Consider the following 15,497-nt stretch of genomic DNA (forward strand, 5'->3'; position numbering starts at 1 on the left):
CCTAGCCCGCCTGGGAGCGTTCCCACTTCCAGCGCAGGCGCCGTCTGGGGAGGGGGCGCGAGGTCTTGCTGCCGGCTGCCGGGCTGAGAGTGGGGAGGGGCTCCCGAACGTTCCCACCCAGCCCCGATCGCCATCTTCCGGCGCGTTCTTTCCCGCGCGGACTCCTACCCCAGCTCTCTGCCCTCTTCTCGCCGGGGAAGGGGTTTCTAGCCCGCGGAGCTCGCGGGCAGTGCGCGTCGCTGAGGTGCGGAACAGAGTCCACCCCCAAGGCAGGGTACGGGGCGGGGCCGGCGTGGGGGCAGCTGTGCGGCGGCGCGGCCCTCCCGCTGCTCCCGGAGCGCGCGCCGCCTCTTGCCCCGCCTGCGCGCGAGCCAGGGCGTGGAGGGAGGGGCCAGGAAGCGGCGAGCGCGCTGGGGAGCGCAGCTGCGGGCGTGGGGGGACAGCAGCCGCGGAGCCGGCCCCGAGAGCGGCCGCGGCAGGAGCGAGCGGCGGAGACAAAGGCTACGGTGAGTGCATCTCCCGCCGGGGTCGCGCTCTGGGCCTCCCACCTTGCTCTCGGGGCCCCTTGGGCGGGGGCCCGAAGCCCCTAACCCCCGCCACCTAGGGCTTCAGGGCGAGTGCGGCCCTGCCCTGCCCGCTGCGCGCTGCGGGCTGTGGGCTGAGCCTGCGGCTCCATTTTCAGGTCTGGGCGAGGTCCTCATGCGGACCCTGCCTTTGGTTTTCCTTCCATTCCTTCTGGGAAATGGTTACATACTCTGTTCCGGATTCAAGACAGGCGGGCGGCTGAGAGAGCCAACCGCCCCCCCGTTGTAAAATGGAAATGAAGAGCCCCCTCCCCCCCAACTTTGCAGGTCTGAAAGTCGGGAGGGTGGCGCGAGGGGCAGGCGGAGAGGGCCCGGGTCCTCCAGGTGAGTTTCGGAGGGGCGGGGACCGCCGGCTCGGGAGCCGGACTCTTGCCTGGGGCGTCCGGCGCGTTCCGCACGCGGGTCTCACCGCGGTACTTTGGGCCCCGGAGAGAAAGCCCTGACCACCTCGGAGGAGGAACTCGTCCTACTCTTACAGGTTGTTTTACCCAGCGCTTGCTGCTTTAGTTGTGATTTTTGGTAACGGGTGTGGTAGTTAGCGGCTCGGTGATGCCGCATTAATAGGTGAAGAGGAGCCTCGATGGGCTGACTTAATGTGTACATGAAACAACACTGAGATTCCTCTTTAGCTGCTCTTATTTTGAGTGATAAGCTTTTGAAGGGGAATTTGATGCTAATGTTCAGTTTACAAAATTAACGTTTTGTTAAAGGGCCTGACGTATAGTAAGTAGATGCTCAATAAAATACTTGAATGAAAAAATGAATCTTGAAACGTCAGAGAAAGCTGATCTCATATCTAGTACAATTTAGGCACATACTCTCTTGATTCAAGTTAAAGGAAAAAATTGGCAAACACGTTATTTTGGCTTATATGCTTGTTTTTTGTTTTCACGCAACATACACATACTGTTGAAAAATCAGTTATTTTCAATATTAGGAGCATAGAAAATGCATTTGAAATTAATCATTTTGAGGAAAGTTGGTAGACATTTTGATGTTTCCTAAAAATCAACCATATTGATCTAATTTTCTTTTGAAAGAATGGAGAAGATAAAGAAGAGGTGCTTCTATTCTGTTTGGTTGAGACCCTGCTTTCCATTTCATTATGAATAAAGAAGTTTATGTGCTTTTGAGGGACTCTGGCATGGTCTTGAGTTGCTTTTTGAGCAAGGGGGAACTTTAAGGGAAAAAGGAAAGCTAATGTTGCAGTAATATAATTAAACCTCACCACTTACTCAGCAGATATTCATTAAGCACCTATTATATGCTGGCACCTGTGCTGGCTGCTGATTTCCTAGGGGCAAACAAAACCCACAATTATCTTTTTCTTAGCCTGAGCGTGAAGTTCTTTCCTCATTATGGATGTTGCAAGGACAGACTGTCTTATACCCCTAGTGCCTATTTAAAATTGGGAAGGATGGCAGGTGAACAGCAGGAAGTGTAGATCCATAACAGTCTATTTAAAGGTTAATAAGTAACTTTATAGGGCTAAGATCATTGGGTTACGTTTTCATATTGTCAGTTTAATAAAATCTGTTTTTTTAAATGAAGAGAGGAAGAAGTTTAACAAACTAGTATTTTTATTCTCTCTCCCGTATTAGATGTTTTTGGTACAGTGTATTTATTGAAAAGTAATGTTCTGTTTTCTGTAAATAATCTTTGCTGTACAACATGTTCTGTTGTTAAAAATCGCCTAAGAGAAACAGTGGATTCCTTTTCTATAAGAAGTGTTTTTAAATAAAGCACCTTTTCAGAAATTTTATTTTGACCTTTTATTCATCATTTACAAATGGCGTATTGACTTGATAGTACTGAGAAGTGAAGAACTGTTAGTAGTGATTTGTAGTTCTATATCTGAATTTTACCTCTAGTATTAAAACTGGTAAAACTGTTTTAGTAAACAGTAAAAGAGGATGATTTGTAGTATTGCACTTATTAATTCTGAACGTAAGGTTGTGTTGTCTGTTTTTATCTTATTTACATATGATAAAAAGTACTTATTTGAATTCTTCAGAAGTCCAAATTAATGCGCTCCAAAGTCAGTCTTGATCATTACAGGAAAATGTATTGATAGATTAATAATTTTTTTACAGATAACTTTTGAATATATAAATTTATTTATTTATTTTTGGCTGCGTTGGGTCTTTGTTGCTGCTCACGGGCTTTCTCTAGTTGTGGCAAGTGGGGGCTACTCTTCATTGCAGTGCACGGGCTTCTCATTGTCATGGCTTCTCTTGTTGCGGAGCACAGGCTCTAGGCACGTGGGCTTCAGTAGTTGTGGCACGCGGCCTCAGTAGTTGTGGCGCACAGGCTTAGTTGCTCCACGGCATGTGGGATCTTCCCAGACCAGGGCTTGAACCTGTGTCCCCTGCATTGGCAGGTGGATTCCTAACCACTGCGTCACCAGGGAAGCCCCTAACTTTTGAATTTAGGTGGACACTTTTGACCTGTTAACTGCTTATGCATTGTTGAAGATGATATGTGCATTCAAATAGAACTTTAAGATTTTTAGGGCTTCCTGGGTGGTGCAGTGGTTAAGAATCTGCCTGCCGATTCAGGGCACATGGGTTTGAGCCATGGTCCGGGAAGATCCCACATGCTGCGGAGCAACTAAGCCTGTGCGCCACAACTACTGAGCCTGCACTCTAGAGCCCGGGAGCCACAACTACTGAGCCCACATACCACAGCTACTGAAGCCTGCGCCCTAGAGACCGGGCTCCGCAGCAAAAGAAGCCGCTGCAATGAGAAGCCCACACACCACAACGAAGAGTAGCCCCCCGCTCCTCGAAACTAGAGAAAGCCTGCGTGCAGCAACGAAGACCCAATACAGCCAAAGATAAATAAAATAAAAATAAACTGCAAAATGTCATTTAAAAAAAAGATTTTTACACTTACTAATAGTTTTTTATGGTTCCTATGAATAAGGAAAGTAATCCCTTAAATCTTAGTGGTAGAGAGTTGTGATAGTTTTTCTTTAAATATATATTTCTTGTAGGAAGAGTGACTTGATAGCGTACACCTGTGTGTTCCTTGTAGCCTGTTGATGAGAAACCTAGTAACAAATGTAATAGTGATGATTAGAACAGTGTAAGCCTTATGTTGAATAAAAAGTGCTTGGCATATTTTATTTGGGTAAGAATTTCATCAGGGTTTTTGACAGTCAGCAGCGTCAACACATGTTAAAGTAATTTTTCCAAGAAATTAGAACCTGTAATGACTTCTTTATTTATTTTTTTGACTTCTTTATTTTTTGTACTTTAAAAAAAATAACGTGTTTTCAAGGCATTATTCCTACCTTGGAGTAGTTCATAATGTTTTAAGGCTGAATAAATTCGAGGATCATTCCATTTTATAATTGTTGGAATATTCAGAGTGTGTTTATGCTTTCTTCATCAGGGTATGTGTGTTTATTGTTGGGGCTGGTTGTCTTTTTTTGTTGTAATATCCTTTAGAATAATTTAGAAAGCGTGACCTTTATCAGATGTAATTAATAAAGTGATTAAGAATGATACTGGTCTGACATATTGTAGCTGTGCCCATATTGTCTGTATAGATTGTGAAAGACTATTAATTAACAGTTGTAAAATGCTTTAAACTGACTTCTCACATTTATTCAGTAAGATAGGTTTCTATTATGTTTTTATGTCCCAGTTATCTCTCTTTATCATGAAAGTGTTTAGATTTCTCATCTGCTTTAGGATGAGTCTGGGTTATTTTGTTAAGGCTTCCTAAGACTTTTCTCTCAGTTGCAGATGCATATTAGTTTTCATCTGTTTCAGTGTTCTTAATCTCAGTTCTCATGAAAGTAATATTTTAACATTTATTGAATGTTAAATGTTAATAAATAAAGTTTTAGATCTGTCTTAGAGGGACACATGTACTTACCCTTAATAGTTAGGTGAGGGCATTTATTCTGATTTTTTTTCATACTACCTGGAAAAACTTGGAATTTAACTTATTAATTATTAACTTTATGCATTCTGCCTCAGTTCAAAGCTTAAGTATACTTGAACCTTTCTATAATACTAACAAATAATGAACAGAGGAAGACTTAGCTGAAACTGCTCTGGGACCCCATCCAAAGGGAGTTTTTGAACTGAAAGCCAAAAAATTTGGTAATGAGTTGTCTTTATCATGACACCATTAAATACCTGCAAACCTATTTTAGTCAAAATGGATTATAGTAAAACAAACTCCCTCTTTTTCCTAGAAAGCATTAGATAACTCCATGTTAAATTTAGGTGTGTTTGAAAATGACTGAATGATGAGCACTATTTCCATCTTGTGGCTTACTCACTTAGAAATTCATGGTAAGACTTTTTTTTAGTCTATTATAATTTATTAACAAATAAGTATTGATTTTAAATGTGTTTAAGCTTGTAATTCACAAAGTTAGAAAAATACGAAAACAATTCCAAGAAAAGGAGAAAACTAAGATTTCTTATTAAATCTTTAGGATTGAATTTTGTAAGCATCTCGTACTAAACCAAAATCATTTTGTTTCATTCGACTTAATCTACTTTCACTTTTTTGCTCAATAAAGCAAAAATGAATTTTTTGTATATTCAGCATTGTGTATATTTAGCACCTAATAGATAGTGGGAGCCCATGGATATTTGTGGAACTGAAATGGATGGGATTTGATAAGGGTTTAAGCAGAAAACAGCTTTCTTTCTCTCAGTGTACCTTCAAAGCCTCCCTGTACATTGTCTTTCCCTGACTTTCCAGCTCTTAGGAAGACCAGATAACTTTTCTAGTTAATTTTAGGGGTAAAAAGTCTTATGCTCATTTGTCAGTAATAGGCTTATTTTAGTCATTAGAAGGTGCAGTTCAGAATAATAATGTGTTCAAACTCTTACACAATATAGAACTTTTTTTTGGTAGTTCAGAACTGCTTCAGAGCAAGAAGCCTGCTTTGGAGGAAGAGTCCTGAGAGGCTTCTCTTTTTTACTTTGCCAGCTCCTCTTTAGTATGCTGTCAGATTCACCTGTCCACGGTCCAGTTCAGTGGGGAAAGAGGATTGGGGGAAAAGGTATGGTTTTAATGTGGCTCCTCCTATTGTGATCTGGCAGCTGTGCCTTCTGAGTTGGACAGGTTGTTTAAAGCTGACTCTGGAGGAGTGCTGGAAATGGTTTTCTTGGGGATTCCATGTCTGGGAACCTCCAGCTATAATTCCTGTGATATAATTCTTCTTCTCCAGTCCTTTAGGCTTCTAGTTGCACTCATTTGCAGGCTCACTGTGCCTGGGAGAGGTTTTGCTTTACTCTTTAAGGTAGTTCTGTTACATTTAAACCAGACCTGCCTGTACTTTATTAAGATTATTTCACAGAACACAGTTTCAAGCGTTCCATCGGGGTTTCAGTTTCCTATCTTTCCAGTTCCTAATGTCAAGCACCCCCACTTGAACTCTACTTCTGTGTCTGGGACCTGTTGTACAGTCCGTTGCTGCTACTCCCTTTTTTAGCATCCCAACCCCTCCTTCCTCCATTTCCTCACTTAATTATTTATCCTGCTTTGAATCCATAGTCCACTGTTAAAATTTCTTCCTTTTATAAAGCATCAGTTCTCTTTTAGCACCTCTCCCTTCATGTACTTACTTGGTAACCACCAACCCCCCGAATCCAGTTCTCCATCTAGTCCAGCCGATACCTGGCAGTTGAGCGTGAATTGAGGAAGACATACCTGTGCTGACCTGTTCTCCTTTCGTGTTGGCCAAGGAGTGTCCTTCGTGCTGTCCACAGTCCTTTAATCATAGTATCAATCAGTCCCTGGTTGAATCACTCTGCCAGTCCCCTGACAATTTTACACCTCTCCTCAAACCTCTAGTGCCTCTTTTCTTCATTTTCTGCTGATGACCTTGTTTCCTGTATATTAAAAATGAAAGCAATCAGGAGAAAACTTTTGTATGTCTCCTCGCATCTGTACGCAGACTCTATGCATTTCCTACTGTGCTGTGACCATCACCTCTCTCACCCCTGGTTCTGTCCCCCTCCTGTCAGGGACTTTGCTTTGCCTCAGGATTTATCCCATTCTCCTGCCTGCCAATGAGCTGTCTCATCAGTGTTTCCCATTTGTATTGGATTATTCCTATCAGCATATAGATATGCTGAAATATCTCCCATCTTTATTTTTTAAAATATTTATTTATTTATTGGCTGCATCAGGTCTTAGTTGTGGCATGCGGGATCTTTTGTTGTGGCGCATGGGCTCATCGTGACATGTGGGCTTCTCTCCAGTTGTGGCGTGCGGGTTTTCTCTTCTTTAGTCGTGATGTGCAGGTTCCAGGGTGTGGGCTCTAGTGGGTGTAGTTTGTGGCAAGAGGGCTCTAGTTGAGGCGCATGAGCTCAGTAGTTGTGGTGCGTGGGCTTAGTTGCCCCCTGGCAGGTGGGATCTTAGTTCCCTGACCAGGGGTTGAACCTGCATCCCCTGCATTGGAAGGTGGGTTCTTTACCATTGCACCATCAGGGAAGTACCTCCCATCTTTCAAAACAAGCAAACCTATCCCAATAGCACATTTTTCTTCAGCTACTGTTCTTCAAGAGTTGTTATTTGTGGTCACCAGTACTCCCTCTCTGTCTTGGATCCACTGCAGTTGTTTTTTTTCCTCCTCCATGCTACATTAACAGCTCTTGTGAGATTGCTTACTAGTGACCTCCTTGGTGACAAATTCCCCAGCCAGTTCTCAATCCTAATCTCACTGGATGTAGCAGCAGAAGCATTTGAAGTGGTTGGTAATTTTCTTTTCTTTGAAACCTTTCTTTCCTTTGTTTCTGGGGCACTTCTGCTTATTTTCAGTTTCTTTTGCTGGTTCCTTTTTGTTGTCCCAACTTCTGAAAAATAAGACAGTGTCCTGAGCTCTATGTTTAGACCTCTTCTGTGTTTATACATAGTCTCCTGTGAGCTCATCCTATCCTCTAGCTAGAATTATCATATATTTCAAGCTAAAAATGTTATCTCTCTCCTGGATCTCTTTCCTAACCTTCAGACTTATATACCCAGCTGCCTAGTCAACATTTTCAATTAGACATCCCAAATTTAACCTGTCAGCACTGAACTCCTCATCCTCCTTCCTCCTTCCCCCACCCCAGGGATTGTTCCTATTCCAGTTTGCCTCATTTTATTAAATGTCAACTCCATCTTTATTTTTTTCTGACTGTAACCTTATAGACACTCTTGATTCCTGTTTCTCACACATTCACATGTAATTCAAAAAAATGTATCATGAAAGTATGTCTTTTATTTACCTTAAAATCTACTTTAAGAATAAATATGACCACAGCCTGCTGTCTTCAACGGCCCACCCCCCCCACCCCGCTGTGCAGCCATCCTCTCTTGCCTGTTGTTATTTTAGTCATCTCCTTTCTGGTCTCCATCTTGCTTCTGCTCTTCTCTGTTCTCAACACAGCAACCAGGACAGTCGTTTTGAAATGAAAGTCTGATTATTTTACTCCTATGTTCAAAACTCTTTGGTGGTTTTTCGTATCATTTCGAGTAAATGCCAGAATATAACAGTGCCTACCAGGAGGCCCTCCATCATCTGTGTGGCTGGCCTCTCTGATTACATGTCCTACTCGTTTCTCCTTGGCTTATCCCATACCAGGCATGTACCTTGGACCTGCTGGGTGCAGTCTTGCTTTAATGTCCTTAGGGAAAGAGCTTTGTTGTTTTCACTTCAAAATCCCCAGTATTCTGCACATGGTGGTTGCTCACATTTGCCAAATGAATGTCTGCTTGTTATTCATGTCTTTGATAACAGCTTATGTGTATGTTTTTCTAACTAAAAGTATTTCAGTTAAAAGTATTTCACCTAAAACCATATAGTCCCATAAGAAGTAAAAACAAATTTAGATACAAGAGAAAATGGTAAGTTTGAGATCAATTTTTGTGTATAGAAAGTGAGAATACACAGAAAAATGGTAAAGGACAGCGGAGGTGAGAAAGGAATGAAGAGAGGTAAGGTAAATGGAATAAAGAAAAGGAAAGCCTGATTTGGAAGTAGGGTGCCACTTAAAAAAATTTTTTTTTTTTGGCTTGCCCCACATTTCTCTTTAGGCTTTGTTTCTTGAATTCTAAGTCTTGTTGATTTACATGGGTGTAGACACTACAAGTTGGACTGCACTTACATTTTTTTTTTATCAGGGGTATGGGTTCAAATGAGATTCAAAACCAAAACTTAATTGCTTTTCAATTGCCAAACTCCTTTCATTAAAGAAAAGCAGTTGGGCTTCCCTGGTGGCGCAGTGGTTGAGAGTCCGCCTGCCGATGCAGGGGACACGGGTTCGTGCCCCGGTCTGGGAAGATCCCGCATGCCGTGGAGCGGCTGGGCCTGTGAGCCATGGCCGCTGAGCCTGCGCGTCCAGAGCCTGTGCTCTGCAACGGGAGAGGCTACAACAGTGAGAGGCCTGCGTACTGCAAAAAAAAAAAAAAAGAAAAGCAGTTGCCATTACCAAGAAAGTAGTTTACCTGGTGATATTCTTAGCATTTCTTGTTTTTTTGTAGAACGCTCAAACAGAAATCTCATAGTTTGAGGGAGGGATGTTTGGGGTACAAAAATTTGTTACTGTACCTTGTCCTTTCAGTACTGCACTGCCTGTTTATTCCCCCCTCAAAAGAGAGGGGGGCCTATATCAGCACAATTATTGTAGTTCTGTGGTAAAGTAGCAGCTAGCTACATTAATGTATACAAGTCTATTGAGTAATATTTATTGTATGCATATTTGTGCTCTTAAATGAAAAAAATGGAATATATTTAAACTTAAGCTTAACTGGTATTTAGGTAGGAAATGCAAGTGCAAGAGAAATTAATAATATGTAGACTTTAAGTATTTCATTCTGCTGAGACAAGATTTTTTAATTCTTTTTTTTTCTGAGTTATAGGTCTCATTTCGTGTTGGTTGAAAGATATCCTTTAAATAAATTATTGAAATAGGTGGCTTAGAAGTTCCTGAATGAATAATTTTTTATGTGCAAGCATAAATTATTCTCCATAAACCAGTCTAAACATTTCCCTGTTTTTTTTAAATGACATTTAAAATTTTTTTTCTTTTTTTTTTTTTTTTTGGGCTGCATCAGGTCTTAGTTGCAGCATGCAGGATCTTTCATTGTGGCTTGGGATCGTCATTGTGGCAAGCAGGCTTCTCTCTAGTTGTGGCGTGTCGATTTTTCTCTCTGTAGCTGTGGCGCAGGCTCCAGAGTGTGTGTGCTCGTGTAGGCACGCTGGCTCTCCCGTTGAGGTGTGCAAGCTCAGTAGTTGTGGCACGTGGGCTTAGTTGTGCCATGGCGTGTGGGATCTTAGTTCCCCAGCCAGGGATCGAACCCGCATCCCCTGCGTTGGAAGGCGGATTCTTCACCACTGGACCACCAGGGAAGTCCCTTCCCTGTTTTTGTATAATATGTAGTAATTTATATCTTGATCGTCTTGTCTGATGGACTTTTATGTGGCCATAATGTGGACTTAATTTTCACAATCACAGAGGTGTGGACATGTATGTATTTGTTTGTATCTTCACAGTTTTTATAATATGCAAATATAAGTTAATGTATATGCTTGTTACTATAACTCCTAAACAATAACATCTATAAATCAGACTTGATATTTTATTTTTCTTTCACGTTAAAATATGAAATTAAAATATAGTTTTTAATATGAAAACTTACGGCTATTATTTTTATTTATTTATTTATTTTTTTGTGGTACGCGGGCCTCTCACTGTTGTGGCCTCTCCCGTTGTGGAGCACAGGCTCCAGACGTGCAGGCTCAGCGGCCATGGCTCACGGGCCCAGCCGCTCCACGGCATGCGGGATCCTCCTGGACCAGGGCATTAACCCGTGTCCCCTGCATCGGCAGGCGGACTCTCAACCACTGCGCCACCAGGGAAGCCCCTATTATAGCTTTTTAAAAGTTTACTTGCATACTGTGTAGTGTCGTTTCAGATGACATGCAAGCAAATGCTTTCCTACAGTATTGAATTTATCGTTCTACACTTTGTAGACTAATTAGGTCATCTTCATTAGAATTTGATATTGACCTACCTGAATTCATATGTTAGCATTTCACGTATGAAATAACTATCTTGGATTAATAAGATAATATTTCTGAACTGATGTGTGGTCCTGCCACTACACTTATTTCAGCTATATTCATAGTTTGAGGCCTATCATACTTACACTTCCTTAATTTCATAATGTTCTACATAGATTGTGAAGTAACCAGAGTGATTATATTGAGAAAAGTTAATAAAATTAATAGGCTTTGACTTAAGTCTCATAAAGGGTCATTAAAATAATGCTTTAACATTCATTTAACATTTATCAGACTACTATATGAAATTGTTTCCAATCCACTCAGGGTAAAATACAAACTAAATCCACTCAGTAAAATACAAACTATACTCATCCAGAAAATACAGTCTCACACTCTGTGTATACGATATGGCCCTGACAGCCTCTCAGGAGTATTTCATCTTTGCTCACTAAGTTCTAGCCACATTATCATTCATTTTCTCAAACATGCCATGCTTGTTCTTGCCCTATTAAGGCTTTTACACTCGTCGTTTCCTCTGTCTGAAAGAGTCTTCCCCAGATCTTAGGAAGGTTGGCCTCTTATCTTTCAGATCTCAGCTTAAATATCGACTCATTTCTTTACCACTCAGTTTAAAATAGCCCCCGCCCCCCACTGCTGTTTTGCTTTCTTAACAGCGTAAGTAGGAAACTGGATAATTCGGGCGAAAGCTTGTTATAGAAAGGATGAGATCAGACTGTTAGGTGGAACCAGTGGTGTGTTGGAGCTGGTGAATTGATTGTGTGCATCTCTCCAGCTCCACATTCAGTTGATGGCATGTTGACAGCTTGAAACTGGCTACAGTGGGACTGTTTACAACATGGGAATTGGCAAAAGCTACAAACCAGGGCCTTTTTCCCAGAGAGGTGGTGGTTAAATATTGATCGCCAGACCACAGAGTGGGACCATATAAAATTGCTGCTTTTACAGATTAAAAAATGCTTGAATATTGGCAATTTCTTATGGTTTAACTTAGTGGAGTTACTTATTTCGGTTTAAAGATAATTTCTTCGTAGGAGTCAATAAAATTACCTCAGTGCTTTACCTAATTTTTCTAGATTGATTTAATACGTAAAGATTGTTTATATGTTTGTATATTAATTGCTTAGCGGTATATCGAATTTTTAACTAGTTCATTTCAAAGCAGACACATCTGCTTGAGACATCTTTAGGGGTGTTCTTGGCTCTGCAATTAAGTGCTAAGCCCATTGACAGATGTTCTTTTTCTGGTGAAGAAACCAGAGCTGATTCAATTTGAGTTATAAATTGTTAGATAATTTTTTAAAATATGCCTTTCAGAATGATTTACCTAGATACATGTGTGTTCAGTTTTTTCTTGGCTTTTTCTTTTTTTCCTTTGGCCATTATCATTCTTTAAGTGTTTACTTATTATCTGATTATTTACTGGCTGCTCAGTGATTTCTTCTGTGAATCAGTATCTCCAAATCAATGAAATGATTTGTCTTATTTCTCAAGTGTTGGTATCATTAGTTTTTCCCTATGGGCTTCCCTATCTATGGTCACCTGGGCATTCCAAGCCATTTTCCACCCTTACAACTCAGTTTTAAAAACAGACATGAAGTTACTTCTTTCTTAGAAGCACTATTTTCCTGTCTGAGGGAATTTATTGTTTAAAAACTGAACCTTGTTGGCTGAGGAGATTTCACTAACATTTCTTGAGCAACATTTGCATCATGTTAACTCTGAGTATGTGAATTTGAATTGGTAATATTGAATAAAATATGGCACACAGGTTTCTTTAACTCAGATTGTCCTGTGTCTTATGCACAAGCACTAAAAAATAAGTTGTGTTTAATGCAGAACATCAGAATACACATATAAACTAAAGAAGAAAAGCACTTCCATAACCCTAAGATAACCACTAGTAATTTTTGATGTGCCCTTCCAGATAAATCAGTGAATATTTTTTCCACAAAAGCAAGATCTTAGTACACATACTATTCTACAACATCTCACTTTACCAAATACTGTGATCATAAAAGCATTACTTTTTATTATTTCAGTTTGAAAGGATCTTACAAAGTGGAAATTTTGTTGATAACACGGTAAAGCTGTAAGTAAAGTTGTGATTAAAAACAGTGGTGTTTATGGAGAGTAGAATGTGGAAAGTTACCTCGACAAGAATTAACTTCAGCAGTAATTTTTTTCTTAAGAACACTCTTACTATTGTACAATAGCCTGATTGTATTATACCCGCTAAGGAAAACAGTACATGATTCTGTGTACAGTAGAATTATTTTAATAATAGCCCTAGAGTACATTAGGGGGCTATAGGTAAGTTCCTATTTTTTGGTCTGCCCCAAGTCCTATTGATGCTTTAATATTAAAATAATTTTAAAAGAAAAATGTATTTTATTGAACGGCTCCATCTATCTAAATTATGTTAGTTTTATTAGATAATGCTGCCCTTTTTATATGAAGAGTGTGGGAGTTCTTGGAAAAAGAAAATTTTAGTGTAAGAATTCTTGTTTTAATATTTGAGTTGATTTTTGTTTCATGAATTTGAAAATCCTTGTGGAATTGTTACTGGTGTTTAGTATCCTTTGGAAATCAGTCCTAATCTTGTCAAGCAGATGTTTGGGTCTTAAAGTAGCAGTTTTTTAAGCTAATCAAGGGTCCTGTAACAGATGTGTAATTTAACTGACTTTTCCTTGACCACAGTGCTATCCGTTACCTAGGGTAAACGATTTCTTGCTTTGTTTTTATTCTTGACCTTGTCCTGTTCTGTGTATTACTGCTTGCTCACCAGGTCCTGCAGTCATCTCTTAGGTAGGTAGCTAAAGTAGCCATTTCTGTTACCCGCAGGGCTACTTCCTGGCTGGTGCATATATTGCTGAAAACATTTCTTATGTGGTACAGGAGAATAAAAAGCAATATAGTTGATGTGGCTTTTTTCTACTGAGAAATGATGCATTCGTTTGGCTAAAGTGGAGACTGGCAGTCAGCCCCTAAAAAATGTTTTTCACCGAGTGATCACATGTTTGTAAATGGATATGCAAGAGCTTCTGCTTGTTGGAAGGTGTAGTGAATCTTGATATAAATTCAAGAAAAGTGTTTAGAATTATTCCATACATCTTGCTCTTTAAAGAACTGGTATTTTTAAGAACAGTTTAATTTTACAGTGAATTTTTTTTTTTTTTTTTTTTTTTTGCGATACGCGGGCCTCTCACCGTTGTGGCCTCTCCCATTGTGGAGCACAGGCTCCGGACGCGCAGGCTCAGTGGCCATGGCTCATAGGCCCCGCTGCTCCGCGGCATGTGGGATCTTCCCAGACCGGGGCACGAACCCGTGTCCCCTGCATCGGCAGGCGGACTCTCAACCACTGCGCCACCAGGGAAGCCCTACAGTGAATTTTTAAGCTTCCCATTTTTATATTTATTTTTTGAATAATGACTCTGTTTTTGTAAAAATGGTACATACACACTAAAGAAGCTTAGAAATAGTCACATTGTAAATGGCAGAACTAGTATTCAGAGTCTTGTCTGACATTCAGAGTCTTGTCTGACATTCAGAGTCAGTGAGCTTCGGAAGCACTGTAAAGTGGTAGAAAGAATGTGGACTTTAGAATTAGGTGCACCTTAGTTGATCCCTAATTTTGCTGTGTATCTGCTGTATGGCAGGATCTTACCCTTGGTGACTTTTATTTTCTTTTTAGATTAACTGAGGGTAATAGGTTTGTTATGAAGCACACATTAAGTACTTGGCCTGTAGAAGGTGTTAATAACTGTTTTTCCTTTTTACTGTGCCATATTGTTTGAAAATATCTCTGCAAGTCATTTGGGACAATTAGCTTAAAAGTGAATTGCAGTCAGGCAACTGGAAATATATGTAACCCAGGTGGACTCATATTGTAGTGTCCTTTTTTTTTTTAAAGATTTTTTTGATGTGGACCATTTCTTTAAAAAATTAATTAATATTTATTTTTGGCTGTGTTGGGTCTTCGTTTCTGTGCAAGGGCTTTCTCCAGTTGCAGCGAGTGGGGGCCACTCTTCATCACAACGCGCAGGCCTCTCACTGTCGCGGCCTCTCTTGTTGTGGAGCACAGGCTCCGGACGGGCAGGCTCAGCCGCCGTGGCCTACGGGACCAGCTGTTCCACGGCATGTGGGATCCTCCTGGACCAGGGCACGAACCCGTGTCCCGTGCATCGGCAGGTGGACTCTCAACCCCTGCACCAGCAGGGAAGCCCATGTTGGCAGATTTTTAAGCACAGTTTTAATTTCATTACTTATGATTGGTCTGTTCATATTTTCTGTTTCTTCCTGGTTCAGTCTTGGAAGGTGATACCTTTCTAAGAATTTGTCCATTTCTTCCAGGTTGTCCATTTTATTGGCATAGAGTTGCCTGTAGTAGTCTCTTAGGATGCTTTGTATTTCTGCAATGTCTGGTGTAACTTCTCCTTTTTCATTTCCAATTTTATTGATTTGAGTCCTCTCCCTCTTGATGAGTCTGGCTAATGGTTTTATTAATTTTGTTTATCTTCTCAAAGAACCAGCTTTTAGTTTTATTGATCTTTGCTATTGTTTCCTTTGTTTCTATTTCATTTATTTCTGCTCTGATCTTTATGATTTCTTTCCTTCTGCTAATTTTGGGTTTTGTTTGTTCTTCTTTCTCTAATTCCTTTAGGTGTAAGGTTAGATTGTTTATTTGAGATTTTTCTTCTTTCTTGAGGTAGGCTTGTATAGCTATAAACTTCCCTCTTAGAACTGCTTTTGCTGCATTCCATAGGTTTTGGATCTTCTTGTTTTCATTGTCATTTGTCTCTAGGTATTTTTTGATTTCCTCTTTGATTTCTTCAGTGATCTCTTGGTTATTTAGTAATGTATTGTTTAGC

At 40.5% G+C, this 15,497-nt stretch overlaps 1 protein-coding gene across 7 annotated transcripts in view; it reads left to right on the top strand.

Moving 5' to 3' along the window:
* Window positions 1-350: 350 nt before the first annotated feature.
* CDC42SE2 (CDC42 small effector 2) overlaps window positions 351-15,497 on the top strand; it is a 113,782-nt gene continuing 98,635 nt past the window's right edge. For 4 of the 7 annotated variants that reach the window (XM_067731660.1, XM_067731659.1, XM_067731662.1 and 1 more), the window contains exon 1: window positions 351-506. The gene's annotated coding sequence lies outside the window, so the exon portion shown is untranslated. The remainder of the gene's footprint in view (window positions 507-15,497) is intronic. The other 3 variants (XM_067731661.1, XM_067731664.1, XM_067731666.1) reach the window with 2 other exon arrangements.

This window comes from Pseudorca crassidens, chromosome 3, assembly GCF_039906515.1.
Source record: "Pseudorca crassidens isolate mPseCra1 chromosome 3, mPseCra1.hap1, whole genome shotgun sequence".
In the NCBI taxonomy this organism is placed as follows: Eukaryota; Metazoa; Chordata; class Mammalia; order Artiodactyla; family Delphinidae; genus Pseudorca; species Pseudorca crassidens.